At 44.3% G+C, this 17262-nt stretch overlaps 1 long non-coding RNA gene across 1 annotated transcript; it reads right to left on the reverse strand.

Moving 5' to 3' along the window:
• Positions 1-730: 730 nt before the first annotated feature.
• On the reverse strand, positions 731-2913 carry LOC310880176. Its single transcript, XR_014571511.1, has 2 exons — positions 2736-2913; positions 731-1867 (listed from the first exon to the last, which is right to left on the reverse strand). It is a non-coding gene; the product is annotated as an uncharacterized lncRNA (long non-coding RNA).
• Between the last annotated feature and the right edge of the window lie 14349 nt (positions 2914-17262).

The following is a 17262-nucleotide window of genomic DNA, read 5'->3' on the forward strand; positions in this document are numbered from 1 at the left end:
TTTCAAAGTTATTTTCCCCCAAAAAAAGTTTTTTTTTAAAAAATGACTGATTAAAAATTCAACAGCGCGTAAAAAATTCAAGAAAAGCTATCTCTTATAATGAAAATTTTAATTGATATCTGCTTGAATATGTTATCAGATTCATTATTGAAATTCTATTTTTGCTAAGCATTTTTATTAAAGAAAAAATAAGTGTTTTATTAAAAGAAATGTAACGGGTTTTAGTGCCTTCAGATGAAAATTAGTTTGCTTAATGAATTGCGTGGCATTCAAGGCAATCTTTTTTTTTTTTTTCCTGGGGAGCCATACTTGATAACATTATCAACTCCAAAGCAAAATCTAAAGAAAGTTTCCTAGCCTTACTGCCAAAGCTTTGTTATTCCTGGAGATTATTTAACTTGCTGTTTGAATGAAAGTTAACTGGGGAAAAAAAAAAAAAAAAATAAGCGCAGTATCTATTTCTGCCTAAGATGGTCTATAACTTCTAGACAGTGTCCTGCTAATTGCAAAAAGCATGACTCATTCAAGTCATAAATCAGCATTTCTTGAGGCAGCAAAAACAGCCTTTAAAATTCATTGCAGTAAGACTGCTTTATTATACCGCTGGAAACACAGTTTCTCAACAGCAGCTCCCTATTCCGTGCAGATATCTCTGCCAAGATTTGATAAGACAAACAGGGAGGCTGGGGCGGAAAAGAGGGAAATGATGAAAGAAAACTTAGCTTAAAACCATTTTGTAACTAATTTGCAGCAATCTCATTTCAAGTGTCTTTCTCCTCCTCCGCACTGTGCAGTATCTCTTCCAGGAGGGCTGGATTATGCTAAAAGACCATCAGACCGGGCTCGTTCCCTATTCAGGCAATCTCTCAATGGTAGCTCACCCCAGCAAGAGGTGGCGAGCAGCCCTTAGGATTTTGCTCACACTGCTCGAAACAGCAGCAAGAACACTGAGCTATTCACCAATGACAGCTCTCTTTTCAGGGATCTACCTTCCCCTCTGTTATGTTTTGCCTTGTTCCTTCTGCCCCGTCCCAGATTTATGTCCCTTTTTCCTTCCGATCTTAGCCAGCCTCTCCCTCCAGCATATCATCACCCTGCCATGCCTTCCCGACCAGGAGGAAGAAGTGATTATTCTGCAGCTCACAGTGACACACACACTCCATCACATGAAGAGTTTTTTGGGATGATGATCAGCAGCCCTCCTGAAACTGTGCAAAAATTAACATGTTTAAAAAAGAAAAAATCTGTGGTCTGTTGATCTGACCCTGGGCAAAACACGGCTCTGGCTGTGGCTGTTTTGCTTCTAATCGCAACAGAGGAACAGCTTCCAGCCAGTCTTATTTGTAATTTTTTATCTCACTGTCCAGCTAAGTCAATCAATTGCTGCAAACTGTGTCGTGCTCCAGGGTAAAGAATAATAGAGAAATATTCAGCTAAACCGTACAAAACTTGTTCCTACTGCTGTGCATATATGTTGAAACAGCAGCCTGTCCCTGGTTTGCTAGGTAATGCCATTGGTCCATAAAAACAGCTACAGCTCTTCTACTCTCAGGAAAATAGACAAAAAAGCCATCATTCACCCTGGGAAATGTCCATGGAATAATTACTCCCTCCAAAACAATTATATCCACAAAAGCTCCTTCCCCTCAGAGGGAAAATCCTTGTGGAGACTCTTCCCAATTAAGGCTTAATATATGACTCTATTTCTCCAGGAAAAGGGTTGTTCTCATTCCCACTGGAACCACTCGGAAGTTTTAATGGTCTTTGAACCAAGCCCAGTGATGATGCATCTTCATTAGCGATAGGAGTGCTCCCCTGTTTCAGGTTTTTCCATGTTTTGAATGCTTATCCATCACTCTGTGGAGTGCTGGGGATGAGAAATAGGACATAAAATCACACAAAGAAGTGAGATTTCCTACTGACTCGGCCACTCCTCACATCTGCTTCAGGGACTGCGTGCAGGATGATATTTTTGGTAACTTTTGCCTAAAAGTTCCTGCCTCCAACACCAGCACAGCTGGGAAATGGGGTTGGGCAGCTCAGCACCAGTCTGGATGTGCTCCAGCTGCCAGCTGAGGCCCTCAAGGCCATGGCTGGAGGAGCAGGACATGTTCTGCTGGGCTGTTCAGCTCACTCCTACCCTGCAGCCGTCCTCAGCTCTGGGGGCCCAGAGCTGGCAATGCAGGGAAAGAAAATGAATAATAAAGCAACTTTCTTGCTGTGGACCTCAGTAAAACTGCTTCAGAGTGACTTGTGTTTCAACTGTCCCACAGAAACTACCTCTAGGGGTCCTGGGACAAGCAGGGATTTTTTTGTAATTGAGTTATTATTTAATTTCTGTCCCATATGTAGCACCTGATCTGTCTGGCTGCTAGGCTGCGAGCTCCCTGCAGAGTCCTTCATACCTGGCAAGGAAGAAGAGAGATTGCCTCTGACTCCCGGGGGCTTTGCATCAGCTCTCCCGTGCTTCCATCACTTTGTTTATGCTTTCCTGTATATCCCATGACCTTTCCCAACAAACTGGGGGCAGATCTTAATATTGATTGCTGCTCTTCTTTCCCTCACACACAGACACAATTCCCTCCCTCTCACTTTCACCACACACTTGTCAATCTTTTTCCTTACCCAGTTTTGGGTATTGCACAAGCTCTTCTTCATATTATCTCACTTCTGCTCAGTAAATGACTCTTCTCAATCAAATCTGTGCTGCAAAATCTTTGCCACACGCTGCTTACCTGAAGTTCCCTCTAATTCTTCCAGCAGTGTGCTTTCCAAAGCTTTACCTTCCTGCTGTTGCTGTCTGTGCAGCATTTCATGCTGATGCCTTGCAGGATTTCTTTTCTTAGCTCCTCCAGCTGCGTAGAATTTCTTTCTAAAATATCGATGGGTCTTCTTGATACCCAGGTGCCTGTAGGTGCCAGTGATGAGGAAATAATGGTGATTGTCAGCTGCAGTACAACACGGTTTGCCATCCCACAAATCACCAAAGCATCTTAATGTTTGTTTAAAAAAAATGATAAACATTCTGTCACCATAGGTAGTACTCAAAAAAGCTATTGGATATGAATCAAGTGAAAACCAATGCAGCATGCAAACCATTCATCTCAGAGGTGTTAACTCTGGTTCCTAATACTGGTAAAACCAAGATGGTAAAACCAGGATGAATAGGAGCTACAGACAATACTAGGCCATTCTTAGAGAACCTCAGACTCTAGTTAATGCCTACCCATCAAGTGATTTTAAAGGAGAACCAATGCCTTGGTGTAATAGGGTTGCTAACTTCTTGGTATAAAAATGTGGAATTACACCCCCATTTTCCTCTGAGCTTAAAATCCAGTTTGTCCTGTGTTTCTATCCAAATTGAAATAGAGAAGGAGATACATTAGTCTCACCACAAAACACTGCAGCTGACCCTGAAAACCCAACCCATGCCTCCAAGAACCCTCAAACCTGATTTTTCCCAGCAGCTTTGGCTCTGCAGCTGGCACCGAAAACATTTCTGGGAGGAGTGGAGCATTCACAGCTTGAGATCCAGGTGAAATAAGCAGGGGAGCAACATGGCAAAAAACAACTCTGGGGCTGCTTGGATCATGCTGTGCAGAAGCACAAGGTCCTTGGACCAAGGGCTGTGATCCCAGCCAGCTCTAGCAGCCTACACCTGGGGTACGCAAGTGTGTGGCACCCTGAGGAATCATTTTCTAAGCCTCCGAGTTCCTCTTTGCTCAAAGGAAGTGCTATTGTTGACCATAAACCAATAGTCAGCTTTTTATGATATCTATATTGGTTATTAAATTTCTGAACTCTGTAAGAAAAATGAGAAATCCATGTAAGAGTTCCTTGTGAATATACAATGAAATCATTTCATTCAGGGCAGCTGAGCTGCTTATCAAATAAATGAATAAAGCAAAGTATTCCTTCTTAATGTGGAACTTACATCTTTAATAAACATCAGACGCATGTCTGATGAATAAGAATCCTATGAGATTCTATTCCATGAGAATCCTATTATACAACTTCCTTTATTGATTCATGTATTAATATCATTTTGTATTAAGCTAGTACATAATTGATGATATGGAAGTGTTTTTGTATTACAACTCCTTCACTGCATAATATAACCTACTTATCATACTTTCAGTTCAAAATTCAGAAAGTCCATGGGTGCATTATACACTGAAATGTACAAATTAACTACAGAAAAGTACAATATATCATTTGCAAATCGCATGCAAACTGTATGTAAATATACGGTGCTAAATGCTGACTTTGATATAGTTCAGGTTGAAAGGTATACATCAGCTAATAGAAAAAAAAATCTAAGTGCTCATTAGAATGGAAAAAAAAAAAGAAAAAAAATCTGCAGAAAACAAGACTTGATCTAGCCATTTGGGTGCAATATACAGCCTATATGGCTACAATTATCAACTGTCCCCCAGGAAAAACTGCCCTGTCTCCAGTGACTCCCGTGCTGGCACTACCTTCCTGCAGCATAAGGAGCCACTCCCTGTAAGTAAAAGAAACAGGAGAAATCCCTGAGGGGAATTATTTTTCTTTAGGTTTGGGGATCTTGTTTTGTTTTGTTTTACCTGCGATTGCATAACAGGCTTCAGCACTACTTCAATATCTAATACAGTGAGATCACAAAAGGCTCGGGAGCCTGCTCTCTCTCATAAAATCTATTTAAAACTAAGTTCAGAAAGGCAGACAAGGAAACCTTCTGCCTGCCAAACATACGAGGGCAACGGTGGCACAGACCTTACTCTGCAGTCCAGTGTTTCCCTGGGTTGACTTACCAGGGCTTCATTCTCTGGAGCTCATTTTACAGGTGCTGAGGCAGAACTATTATTATAGGACACCTCTTCTTAATATTTTCACCAAGGGAAAAAACAATGGTTTGCAAGGGGAACACGCACGAATCCTTGCTCTCATGCAAAGGAAAAGAGGGTTCATTTCTATGCTGCTGCAGCACCAGCAATCTGCCCCCAGCCTAGCAGAGGGACGGATGAGATGCCACTACCTTCCCATGGACTTGTGCCAGCACAGAATCAACTCCAAGTTTTTAGATGCTGTTCAATTACCTGTTATCACTACCATGCTGTTACACAGCTAAATAGCTCTAAGCTTTAACTGAACGTGGGAAAATAAGTGAGGAAAAACATTTTTTTTTAAAGACACCGACTAGCTGTGACCATTCCATTGAAATTCCTGGTTTCTGCATCATCATGCTTCAATGTTCACTGAATGTCAAAGCGTTGTACCAGCGTTATACCGTGAAGTTAGAGCTATTGATACTACAAATATACACTTTACCCTCAAGTTTGTTTTTAGCCGGAGTCGGTCTTTGCTTCTGCTACCTACTCTGGCCCTGATTCTAAAAGTTATGTGAGTGCCCAGCACCTACAGCTCCAAAGATGCTGCCTGTGAGGCACACAGCCGTTCTCCTCCACTAGGAAGGGTCTCATTGCTACTCTCAAAAGCACCGTCATACAGCCAAAGAGTTCAAATATAGTGCTTCATAAGGCACTATATGCAATTCATCTGCTCTGCTTGCATTGCACCGTCATACACTTTCCCACCCACTAATAAAGTCCATCCTGTGCTCAGAAAAGTGATTATTAAATATTCATGTTTCAGGAATAGATACTTCATCCACAGATCTGCCCACATCAAGTGCGGTAGTTCCACTAATCTCCTTTAGTCTTTCTCCCCAGTACAGTATAATTTACAGCAGATTCAAAACATGAGTTAATGCATCTTTTTTTCATTACCTTCTCCCCAGCTTGAAAATTTATTATGTATTCCAGCTAGTTTGACGAGGGTCAGATGCATATGGGACGTTTCATATGCTGCATTTCAAATCAGGCACAAGCATAAGACACAGCTCTTGGATGTCTGGAACGCAGTGTAGCTGCCCCTGCCTGGGGCATCAGTGACAAAACTCACATTGGCCTGAATAATACAAGATGAAACCCCAAGTAGCTCCCTTTTTCCTATTTCTAATGATTTGTAAATATTCCTACTACTATATTCATTGAACTGCAAAACTGAAAATGCACCTATTGTCCATTTGGCCATTTTCTTGCAGTATTTTAATCTCAGGGACCTTTTTAACAACAAACCATAACTATGGGAGATTCACTTGCCATCTGACTTGATCAAAGTCACAAAGATCTTTCAAACAAGAATAACTAATATTTCTGCTTGTCCTTTTTGGTAAGCAGATTAGTAACAGAAAATACATTTTTTTCCCAAAAATCATCCTTGGTTTTTGCATAACTAGCATTGCACGTGTGAGTGCTTGATACCTATGTGTTAGCAGGAAGGAACACTAACACTTTACAGATGTGGAAGTATTAAAAATACATTGCTATTGAATTGCTGAAGCAACTGGCTGAATTGTCTTCTGCAGCTCCAAAACAATATAGCTTCATGCCGCCTGTATTGGCTTGCCCATCTGGATCCAGAAATCTCATTTCACAACACCCCCATATCGGTGCTCTGGGCTAATTCTCGTAGCCAGCTTCTTTTCCTGGTCCCACACCCACAACACGGGATGGGCTGGAGGGGTGCAGTTTCCTGAGAGCCAGCAGATGCTGGCACTTCCATGCTGACAGGGTCTCGGACAGATCGGAGGCAGCAGGCTGTCACGGCATCGCCCACCGGTAGGATTAACATCTCAGGCACTGTGTGAATGCTGCGATGTCTGACAGCGCTCCCAACCCCCCCCGAGCACGGGCTGTCCCAGCGGGTGCTCCAGTTTGCAGCCTAAATTTTCACAAGCAAGTAGAAATAATCAGGCATAGTGTCTCTAAGACAACTGCTGTAATACAAGCATATATCATCTACCTATCTGCACGTCCTCAGAACACTTTTTCCGACCCTCACCCTGAGAAAGCAGGCGATGGAGGGCCCAGCCACTTCTGCACCCTGACTTCTCCAAAACCACTTCCTGAATCTTCCCCACACACCAACACTGACTCCTCACTTCACTCCTGTCAGAAAGGGTGCTCAGGCCTCCTGGCTACCTTCCAGCTCCACTGGACACGCAATGACCCACACGATGTGACTTTTTAACTCCCTCCCCTCAAAATGACCTGCCACTTCCCCGTCCCCTGGTTCCTCTGAGCAGTAAACAAGAAGTTCTCCTCCAGGAGCAACACGATCTATTATTAATCCTGCATCGCCGCGTCTGGGACTTTCAGTCCAAGACAGAAATAAAAAGACTGCAGCACGGGCAGACTAGGGCTGCAATCAGAGCAGGGTCTGTAATTTAATAGAACTACCTGGAGTAATGCTGTAATCTCCAACAGGCTTCAGAAGGAGTTCAGAGAGAGATTCCCTAAATCCTCAAATCAGCTACAAATATACAGTTGCATTACTACTATGGATTGAAATGTCTTTGAAGTCAATAGAGAAACTCTTATGGTATTTTTTTTATAAGTTCATGTGTTTATATATATATATATATATATATATCCCTAGGGCTTTAATCGGTCTTGAGGGTCCCTGTAGAGCTCATAGCTGAGACCCTAAGGAAAGGCACAGTCTGAGAGCTGTCTGTCTGTAGGGGTTTGTTGCAAAGTCTTTTGAGAAGATATTTTTTTTCTATTAACCACCTTTTTTTTTTTTCTACTTTTTGGCAAGGTGAGAGTTGTCTCTATTCTGTAATGTAGACATCACCATCTCAGAGCACGTTCCCAAGGAGGCCAATTTAAAGACTGACAAGAAAATCACCCCTTCTATTTGGACAGAAAGAAAATGATATTTTTCCAGCTGGAAAGGAAAAAAACAAAAAAAAAAAAGGAAAGAAAACAAACTGAACCCTGTTGTGTAATCCTGCCCGGGACTGCTGGACAAATCAAGGAAAGCTTGAGGTTTTGCCAGACTAAGGATCACAGTTATGGGACGAGCCTGGTGAGCTTTATTTGATTGTACCAGAGCACTGACCTTACCCGTGCTGTTATTGCCTGGTGCAGGAGCATGCTCTGTCCTAGGGCAGACGGATGGTCACAGTGACATCCACCCGCATCCTCACACTGCCAATGCTGCTGAAGCTGGCCCAGGTCACCTTTTTATTTTTTCATCCCCATTTTTACCTTGCCCGCCTTGTTCCTTTTATGGCTCCTTTCTCACAGTCTCTCATAACCGCGGTCCCTTCCACTTTTACCTTGTTGAGTGATTTTACTCCTCCTGCCTTTTCTCAGTGCCTGCTGTGTGGGGCTGAGGGATGGAGATGGATCAGTGCATCACTGGCATCACCATTGGCTTTGAAACCAGCAAAGGCAGGCGGGGTCAGAGGTAACAGCAGCACCCATCCTGCCAGTCAAAAGCACCATCGAACAGGACTGGATGGGAGACCAAATGACAAAGTTTTCAACCTGTTCCCACAGGAGGGCTCGATGGAGCAGATCGGAGAAGACAAAGGGAACCGAGGTGAGAGACGGGTAAAAATAAATGTGGGTATCCTCCAGAGGGCACAAATCAGCTCAGAAACCTCGGACGTTTAAACTTAACCAGTGGCGGTGAAAGCACTTCCAAATCAGAGAGCAGCTTGCTGCGGTAGAAGGGAAAAAGTGTATTGGTGAGGGGGAAAAATATATATATATATATATTTATTTATTTATTTTGATTCAGGAAAAATAATTTTTAAATTAATTAATAAATATTTAAATGATATTTTTATATATTTTTGTCTTATTGATTTGGGGGTGGGAGTTCAAAAAATAACTGGCTTAGGGCTGCCTCAGTGGCCCTGTCAGTACCTGGACACAAACCCCTCCATATGGGTCCAGATGCTGATGCCCAGTGAGGCTGAACCCACCCTCCAAAATCCCAGGGAGAGCAGAGCATTGTGTGGGCTCAGCCAGAGGTCACTGAGGGATTGGAATGAGCTCTGCCTGTGGATCATATGGAGCTAAACCCCCAGAACCAGGGGTCCCCTCAGTACAGAGAAAAGTTAGTACAGAAATTAGCAGAAAACCCAAGGGCATATTTTTACCAAATCACTTGCAATAGTGCTCTGTGTTTCTTTGTTTAAATGCAGGTCAAATAAAACTGAAAGAACTGTTAATGTAGACCAAGAATGAAAGGCTAAGTGAGGTGCACATAGTGGATGGGCAAAGCATGGGTAAGGAATTACAAGCCTCAAGCTTCTTTAAATGTCTTTCTATTGCTAATTAAAAAGCCATGCAGAATTTCCCATGGGAGGTATCAAGGAAATCGAGCCTCGTGGTGGGAGTCTGAGGAAGAGATAGGATGCAGCCACTTCCCTCGGAGAGGAAATTTTCTGCCGGGCTTCTTTCCCTGTCCTGTCCCACCCCATCACCATGCTGCCGCACCCAGCAGCCCTGCCCACAGGCGAGGAGCAGAGGACACCATCCCAAAACCCTCTCCCTGTCCCCCCAGCCCAGAGCCCTTCCTGCCTTTGCACCATTGCAACGAGCAGCTCAACCTCCACACTCACCGGAATAATCTTATGTCATGTTCACAGAGATCAGACGGGATTTATTTCTAGATGAAACTCGGCTGATAATACAAAGCAAGTTATTAATCCACTCAGGCCAGCCATCTAACACCCAAAGCCTGTTACTCTTGCTGGCTGGGAAGAGGTATTTGATTGAATCAAGGGGGATTTGCTTAGCTCTCTCTTCTTGTTTGAGCTAGAAGCTGCTTAATATTTGCAGCTGGGGTTTGTGCCCCTGCCGGCTCTGCAGCACCAGAGACTGAACCCATGGGATGCAGCTGCAGCCGAAATGGAAACAAGAGGCAGGATTTGTGTGCTTTCTGCTGTGGTCTTTGGTATCAAGATGCCAGGACTGGAGGACTGGAAATAAGAGCAACTCTGATCATCTGTGGCATTATTTATTTATTTGTCTTGAATATTCATTAAACATCTCTTCCTTTCAGTCTACAAACTCAGCTTCCTGCTGCTCCTCTGGCTATGGTTTGCAAGCTCTCCATCTTCACCTCTATTTCCGTGACACTCAAGATCCTGCTCGCTCAAAACCCCGCTCATAAGGCTCCCATCGAGTCCTCAGAGGGGCCTGCACCACCCAGCTGCCCCCACCAGAGCCCCGTCCCCGGCCGGGGCAGGTCCCCACGCTCCCTGTGCCCCCAGCTCTGCTCCCCCATGCCCTGCTGCCAGCCAGGTGATGTACCAGGAAAACAAACCCCTTCAGCCACCACCACCACCTGCAGGGTAATTCGGGGTGTTTGGGAAGCTTTGAAGATCAGAGGAGTTTTGAGCAGTTGCGTTTGTGTACCTCTGTGCTGGCAAACTCTGATTTCTCCATAGCGGTGGTTTAGATCTGTCAAAAGTCTGTGTTTAACTGCTGTTTTAACCAGCAGGGACTGGATTTTCTCTTTTTCTCTTAGAGGGTTTGATGAGAGAACTGGTATCAAGAGGATCAGCCAGAGAGTGATGATAATGCTTTCAACATCTGAGCCAAAGCCCACTGCCTTTACTCAAAGCCTTTCCATTGACTTCAGCGGCGCTGATCAGCCATGCACACCGCTGCAGGATGGGGCAGGCTTTGCTTTGAATACGGTTTCAGAGCTAGACACCAAAGTTTCCAAAGGCCAAAGTGGGGTCCAGGCACAGAAGTTTGTGAATAGGCAGGGGGACAAGGGAGAAGAAATGAAGGATTTTTTTTTTTTCCTTCCACACCTTTGTCACTGCTGTTCCCATTATATTTCTTGTTCAGGTATTCCTCAATGTCTCCTAAGGGATGTGAAAAGAAAAATACGTCAACTCATTTTCAAGAGAGAGATGTAAAACCTAGAGGTGTTGTGTAAATAAATAAATAAAAATTAGGGGAGTGAATAAAGTAAGAAAAATAAATATTTTGTGAGTTTGACAGGAAGGCATGAGTTTAACTCCTCTTTCACGTCATCTGATATCAGCTAAATGTAAGTAACACAATTTTCCCCGTCTCTATTTATTGCATTAAGCACAAACTCTGGGATACAAGCAGATTGTGACGTGCTGTGACAAGCTGCCCAGGTTCCCGCAAGCAGGAGGCTCCCCAATAAATGAAGACGGCCCCCCCGTGCTCCTGAGCGCACCCACGCAAGGTGCCCACGATCTGCCTCTCAGCACCCGCACAAGGCTCTCCAGAAATAAATGAACAAACGGCACGTGGAAAAACTGGCAACGGGAGCAGCACTCGGTAGCTAACCTGAACTTCTGCATCTCGTGGCAGTCGTTGTTGCTGCTTTAAATCGGGAATTAAATGAGCAGTTGCAGGCCCGAGCCTGCGACCACCCAAGGGTTCAAATAAACATCTTCACTAAGCTGCTGCTTGGCACCGTGTATTTTTGTTGGGTGAGACTGTAGGCTCCCACTTCCTTCTCAGGCTCTCTGCCTCGTTACACACTAAAAGCCGGAAATTAATTAGCTGCTTGCATAAAATGGAGGAGGGCTGAGGGAAGGTGCGACAGAGACAGGTGGCTGTCACGGGGGAACGTCTCTTTGTGTAAATACCCGTATCCATTTGCAGGCTCCAGAAAACCTCATCCCCGAGAAAATATATGCCAGATGCAAGCCATCTGATACGTGCTCTGCTCCTCTGCAGCAGCTTCCCCTCTGCAGCCCCTGGTTAATTATAACTTTGAGGAATAGCAGTCTATAATCATGTATGTGGAAACTCATTTCTCTTTAAATGAAACCTGGCTAAGAGTTGCTTTTTACTGGAACAATTTTCAAACAAACAAGCTCTGAAACTTAAAAGGAATCTTAAACTCCATTAAATAATACAGTTCCTTAGCAGGAATTTCTCCTGGGAAGCGATGTCTTCTATTCAAGTGCCATGTTATGACAAGCATGACAGACTTGATAGCGATCTGTTCCAACTCATGACATTGCTTAAATTAGGTTAGATAGAATCTGTGCAGGCTTTCTAAGGAAAGCTCCTCTGGGTGAAAGCACTATTATTTTTGTTAATGGCTGTGAATTATGATTTTCTTCTCCTAGGAGTCATAAACTATGTTGCTACACAGTAGTACATCATGTAATGTATGTAATACATGATTCCTTAGTAGGGGAGGAAACTATTACATTTGCATACATTAGAGCTAGAGTTGTAATCAGAATGTGTTTTCCCACTTCCTCCACTGAATATTTATGGCTTTCTTTGCCACTTCCCCTTCTGCTACACATGTCTCTTGCTTGACCTGGTGTCTTGCTCTATTTTATTCAGGCTCGGGAAGAGTATGTGTTTACAGCACGTTCCTGTTGCTCTGCAAACACCAAGTGACTGGCTTTCTTTCAGATTGCTTTCCAAGCCTCACACATGCTGCCATGCATAGGCAGCCGCAGCCTCGGCAATGTGAAAAGACAGATGGAGGCAGAAAGCAACTTAACTCCACCTCTGTGGGCCCACGAGCACATCAGGGCACCAGACAGCAGCTGATGGCACCAAGGACACTTGCAGGTAAACAAGGGGATTTTAAGGTTGCAGCGGCACTCTGCAGCCTGAGCAGTTTCAGGAACACCACAGCCAGCAAGTGACAGTTCATACCTTCGAGGGCTGCCAGACAAGGCTACGAGAGAGGACAAACCAGCCCATCCTCCTGCTTCGGTCCTCTCCTAACCGAAAATCTCTGCACAGCCATCAGCAGCAGGGTAGAAAGGCACAGGGCAACGCATTCAGGGCTGTGCCACTGTTCTCGTACAGTTGTTTCCGAGGGCTCAGATCTTCAAAGGTGCATCTGGGCTCCTAAGTCACCAAGGTCTTATTCAGAAATCCCGCTCAGCAGTCCACCCATGCTTCTATTCTTCCACACCTTTGATCATTCATGGCTTGAATTTAATAAAAGCCATTCAAGTGCAAAGCCAGATGATGAGGAGATAAAACTTAAAGGGTTTGTTCTGAGCTTTAAGTGAACACACCTATATTTCCCCATCAATAAAAAGCAAGCTGAGAGGAGACTGACACCCATTTGTAATTTGCAGAGGAGCTGGAGGCCATCTGAGCAACTTAGACAAAGAAAATCAGCAATTACACTGGTTTTGATGCTACACATGATCACAGAAATGAAGCAACATAGCTGGAGGACTCTCAGAAGGATCAGAAGGCAATACCCTATCAGGTCACATTAACTCAGGACTTTGGGAGAAATTCCTTTTGAACATTATAAAGCAACAAAAGAGCATAAAGTTCGGAGAAAGGCTCTTGGACCTCACGCACACAAAGCCACGCTCGGTCTGTTTTGCTAATTACCATGTCTACAGCCCGCATAAGAGCACATCAGCAGTTTCCTCTCCAGCCAGCATTTTGTGCAGGTGTCTGGGATTAAAGACAACACAAGAGGGAGGTGAGACGTCACCTGCAAGTTCCTGAAAGCATGGAAGCACTGAGACAAAAGTGACCGATTACAGATTTGCTTCCCGAGTACACTGCTGCTGATCACCACGGAGCAGACCTTCTCGATGTCCATCACACCAGCAGAGGCCTGACCAGGTTAAGGGGAGGGAGGTTTCAGGTGGAAGTGTCAAAGGCTCCCAGTAATAACGGGCTGCACGTTCAGAGCTGAGTTATGGCTGGTGCAGGGAGGTTACAGGGAAACCAAGAGCATTTCTTACAGACTCAAACCAATTTAACCACAGGTTCCCAGAGTGACACGCTGTTATTTGTTAGCTGGAAGATCATTTAAGGCAAACTTCAACCTTTCAGGCAGCCTACGGGTAGCACAGCAAGCAGCAACGGGCAGGTGCTTGTGTTGCGGAGCCACTGTCACCAAGGGACACATAAAGATCTCTGTTTTGCCATATAGAAATATTCTGTCTCAGAGCAGATTTATTGCTGGGATACCAGGAAAAGCTGCTCCTGCTCCTTTTCATTTGAGAGGGTGATTACAATGCAAGATTTCTGAGTGCGTGCAGAGGAGGAGGAGATGGCACTGCATGGCACTCTGAGGGTTTTAATGCATGACCAAAGACATACTTAGAGCTAAAAGATGTTTAGGTGCCTGAAGGTGCAGAGAAGTACGTGGGCCCAGATCCTTAGGGAAGAAAGCACTGAAATGTTTTTTCCTGGGCAGAGCTTAGTGAAATTTTTCATGTCCTCCCAGTGAGACCCACCACACCTCCCTGCTTCGGTGCTTCTGGAAGCTGTCTGTGCACCTGCTTGTACCTTAAGGTGTCAGAAATGTCTTTGCAGGACCGGTCTTTGTACTAAAGAACAGACACACATTTAAAAGGAAAACAAATTTTTTAAAAAGGATGTTGCGATTTCAGAGCCATCAAGACAGGCACAAAATAAACAGTAGCAGGTGGTTTTACTTTCTACATTTGAATTCATGACAAGTTCACATAAAAAAAAAAAAAGGCAATGCAAAAGATATTTCAAGATGTTTTTCTACTTTCTCTTCCCACAAGAGACCCTAGCCACAATGATCTAAGAATTACATGATAGTCATTTACCATCCTGGGCTCATAAATCTGCTCCTGCGTTCAGCCTGGAAGGATCATTAATGTAAAGCAAACAAGAAAGGGACAGACCTTAAACCAAGCTCACCATCCCTAAAGCAGGAGGCATCGTGTACCCTTGTACAGACACGAGCCCTGAATACCCACTCAGCTCCGGACTGATGCCAGTACCAGAGCAGTGTGGGGGGAAGTTTGTAATTGCATTGTGTGATGATTTTTCAGTGGCTAAACAGCAGACTTCAGGCTGCAGTGCTGTTAATCTGGCATCTTTATGAAAACACCATTTATTTTCAAAGAGAACTGGATATTTACAGCTGATAAGTGTTATTTGATCATTTTTGTGAAATTTAATTTAAGTTTATACTGTATGCTCTCCAAACTACTCTATAAAATTACACTTAAAGCAAAAGTGATATAAATCATAGACAAACTGATACAATCCTCACCCCTTAAAAGTACCGCATGAGTATTATTTAACCATGATGCATGCAAATTAAATTCAAATTAAATAGCAGTGGGTGTGGCACATATGCAAATTTCAAAACCTACCCAGTCCCAATTTCCCCTTTATGAACTGCCTACAGCTATAACTCTCGGAATTTATGAGCTGCTCAGCTCCTAATGCAATCTTTGTCATTGTAACCAGGCCAAAAGAATGGGAAACGATACAAAGTCAGCCCATCTCCACAGTCCCCAATCCTTTCCAGGGTTTGGTCACCATAGAAATGCTGACATAAAGATGGGCAGGCGAGGCACAGCACAGGAAGGTGGGGGCACTTGTGCACTATCCTGCGTACAGAGGGCACCTGAGGCTTTTGGAATTACCCAGCAGAGAGCTGGGACACCGAGGGCTGGGATTCATACAGGGAAACCAGCACACACCAGCAGCTGCCCTGCTGTTCCTTCCAGCAGCTCATGGGCACAACTAATCAACACAAAACCTGTGACTGATATACGCCTCATGCCTGCTGCTCCAACCCCCATCTCTTCAATTTCCATTGCACACAGCCTGCTTTTCCGCAGCACAAACCACTTCCAGCAGCATCTCCCCACCATTTCAATGCAATCCTCCTCTTTCTTTTCCATCAATAACACGAAATGACAAATCCCATGAAGAATAATATGATTTCCTTTCCTCTATCAAACCTCTACCTAGAGGGGTTATTTTTATGTTGCTAAGGCCTAAATGCCTGGATTTAATTTTTCTAAAAGTAGATCCCAGGATTTTGGACAGAAAGAATCCCTTTTTCAAAGCAAAATAACATTTTGGGGGTTCTTTGCTAGTAAAGTGTGACCTGGCTCCAGAAATAACCTGTGCTTGGGGCACGCTCATTGTCAGTGCTATTTTCAAGTGCAGGATCAGTATTTTTCTGCGGGAAACATGATGGTCACCCTCCTGGCTGACCTACCTGGTGCTGACAGGGGACATCCAGCACTGAAACAGAAACGTTAACAGCTTGAGCTGAGCCCCATAGATGAGTGGACTTCAAATGCAGGACCTCTCTGACACAGGCCCTGGAGGCTAGACTGATGAAGCATCCTTTGAAATTTCCTTTTTGAATCATTTACTTGAGATTTCTCACAAGGGCTGTAGGGACTTTCACCCTGTGACAGCCTCACCATGTTTTTCTCAAGATTTTGCAAAGAGCCTTCCAGCTGCTTCATTTTCCTCCAGGGCCCTCGCCAGGGAAGCAAGATACGAAATTAAGTTGCAAGAGACTTGGTAACAGAGGAGCTTCCATCAGGCGCCATTTCCCATACCTGGCAGACTCAGACTTAACAGAGGGGTTGTTCCTCCATCCTTCATGTAAAGGGGTTTCCTTCAGAGTTTTAAAGCAATAGCACAGCAGCCCCAGAGTCTCTCCATCACTTTCCTCCTTTCTATCTCTCATAATAGAAAAGGAATTTGTCTATTTTTCTCTCCTGTATTGGACTCATCGCATTTGTCATCAGGACCTTTCTCTGTGGACATATCTACAGACACGTGTTTTCCAGGAGCAGTTCCCTGCCACTACCTACAGCAAAACTGAAAAGCAAACGCTTGTATTCAGTGAGCAGGAGAAAGGGGGTACCATGCAGCCCCCCCAGGCACGAACACAGAACTCACGTCAGTGATAGCCTTTGGAGTTCAGCCCCTCCAAGGGGAGCAGGTACTACAGACAGAGCTGGGTGAGGGGAAAGGACAGAAATGGAGGTTTTCCGCAACTGAATGAACAAGGACTTTGAGGGGAATAAAAACATGCAAGACTGATCAGTCTGTCTGGTTCTGAGCTCTGCCAGGATTGCCGCCCGGAGCCCACCGATCACAGCTATGGTAACAGAGTGTGTTTGGTGACTGTGACCATGTTTTATATTTTTATTAGATATTCACTGGCCACATGGTCTGCCTTAGTCATTCAGAAAAGACATTTATTATGTAGAACAGAGGCAGGTCTCAACAAACAGAGGTTTAAATAATTAACTTTGCCTCTCAGTAAGCATCTCCACAAGGCACAAAGGAGATCCTGCTTTTTAGTTCAAATTCAGTGAAGGTAAATCTTGTGTTCTTGAAGACTGGAAGGCAGCCTTTTCCTCTGAACGCCTGCTGGAGATAGCACAGTTTCTTTGAGTCCAGGGTAGTCTGGAAGTCTCCACGTCAGAAAAGGTATTTGAAGAGGAAATCAAGGAAAACTGCAACTCTGAGCACAATGTGCGTGAAGCCCCATCCACTGCAGATAGGACACCCTAATTTACGACTGCAGACCTAGGAGTAGCATGATCAAAGGCAGCGTCTGAAAGTGCGGTGTTTGTGACTTGCTCCTGTCTGTTCTGTTCCCAGCTAATTAGCCCTTCCT

Source organism: Anser anser, assembly GCF_964211835.1.
Source record: "Anser anser genome assembly, chromosome: 12".
Classification (NCBI taxonomy): Eukaryota; Metazoa; Chordata; class Aves; order Anseriformes; family Anatidae; genus Anser; species Anser anser.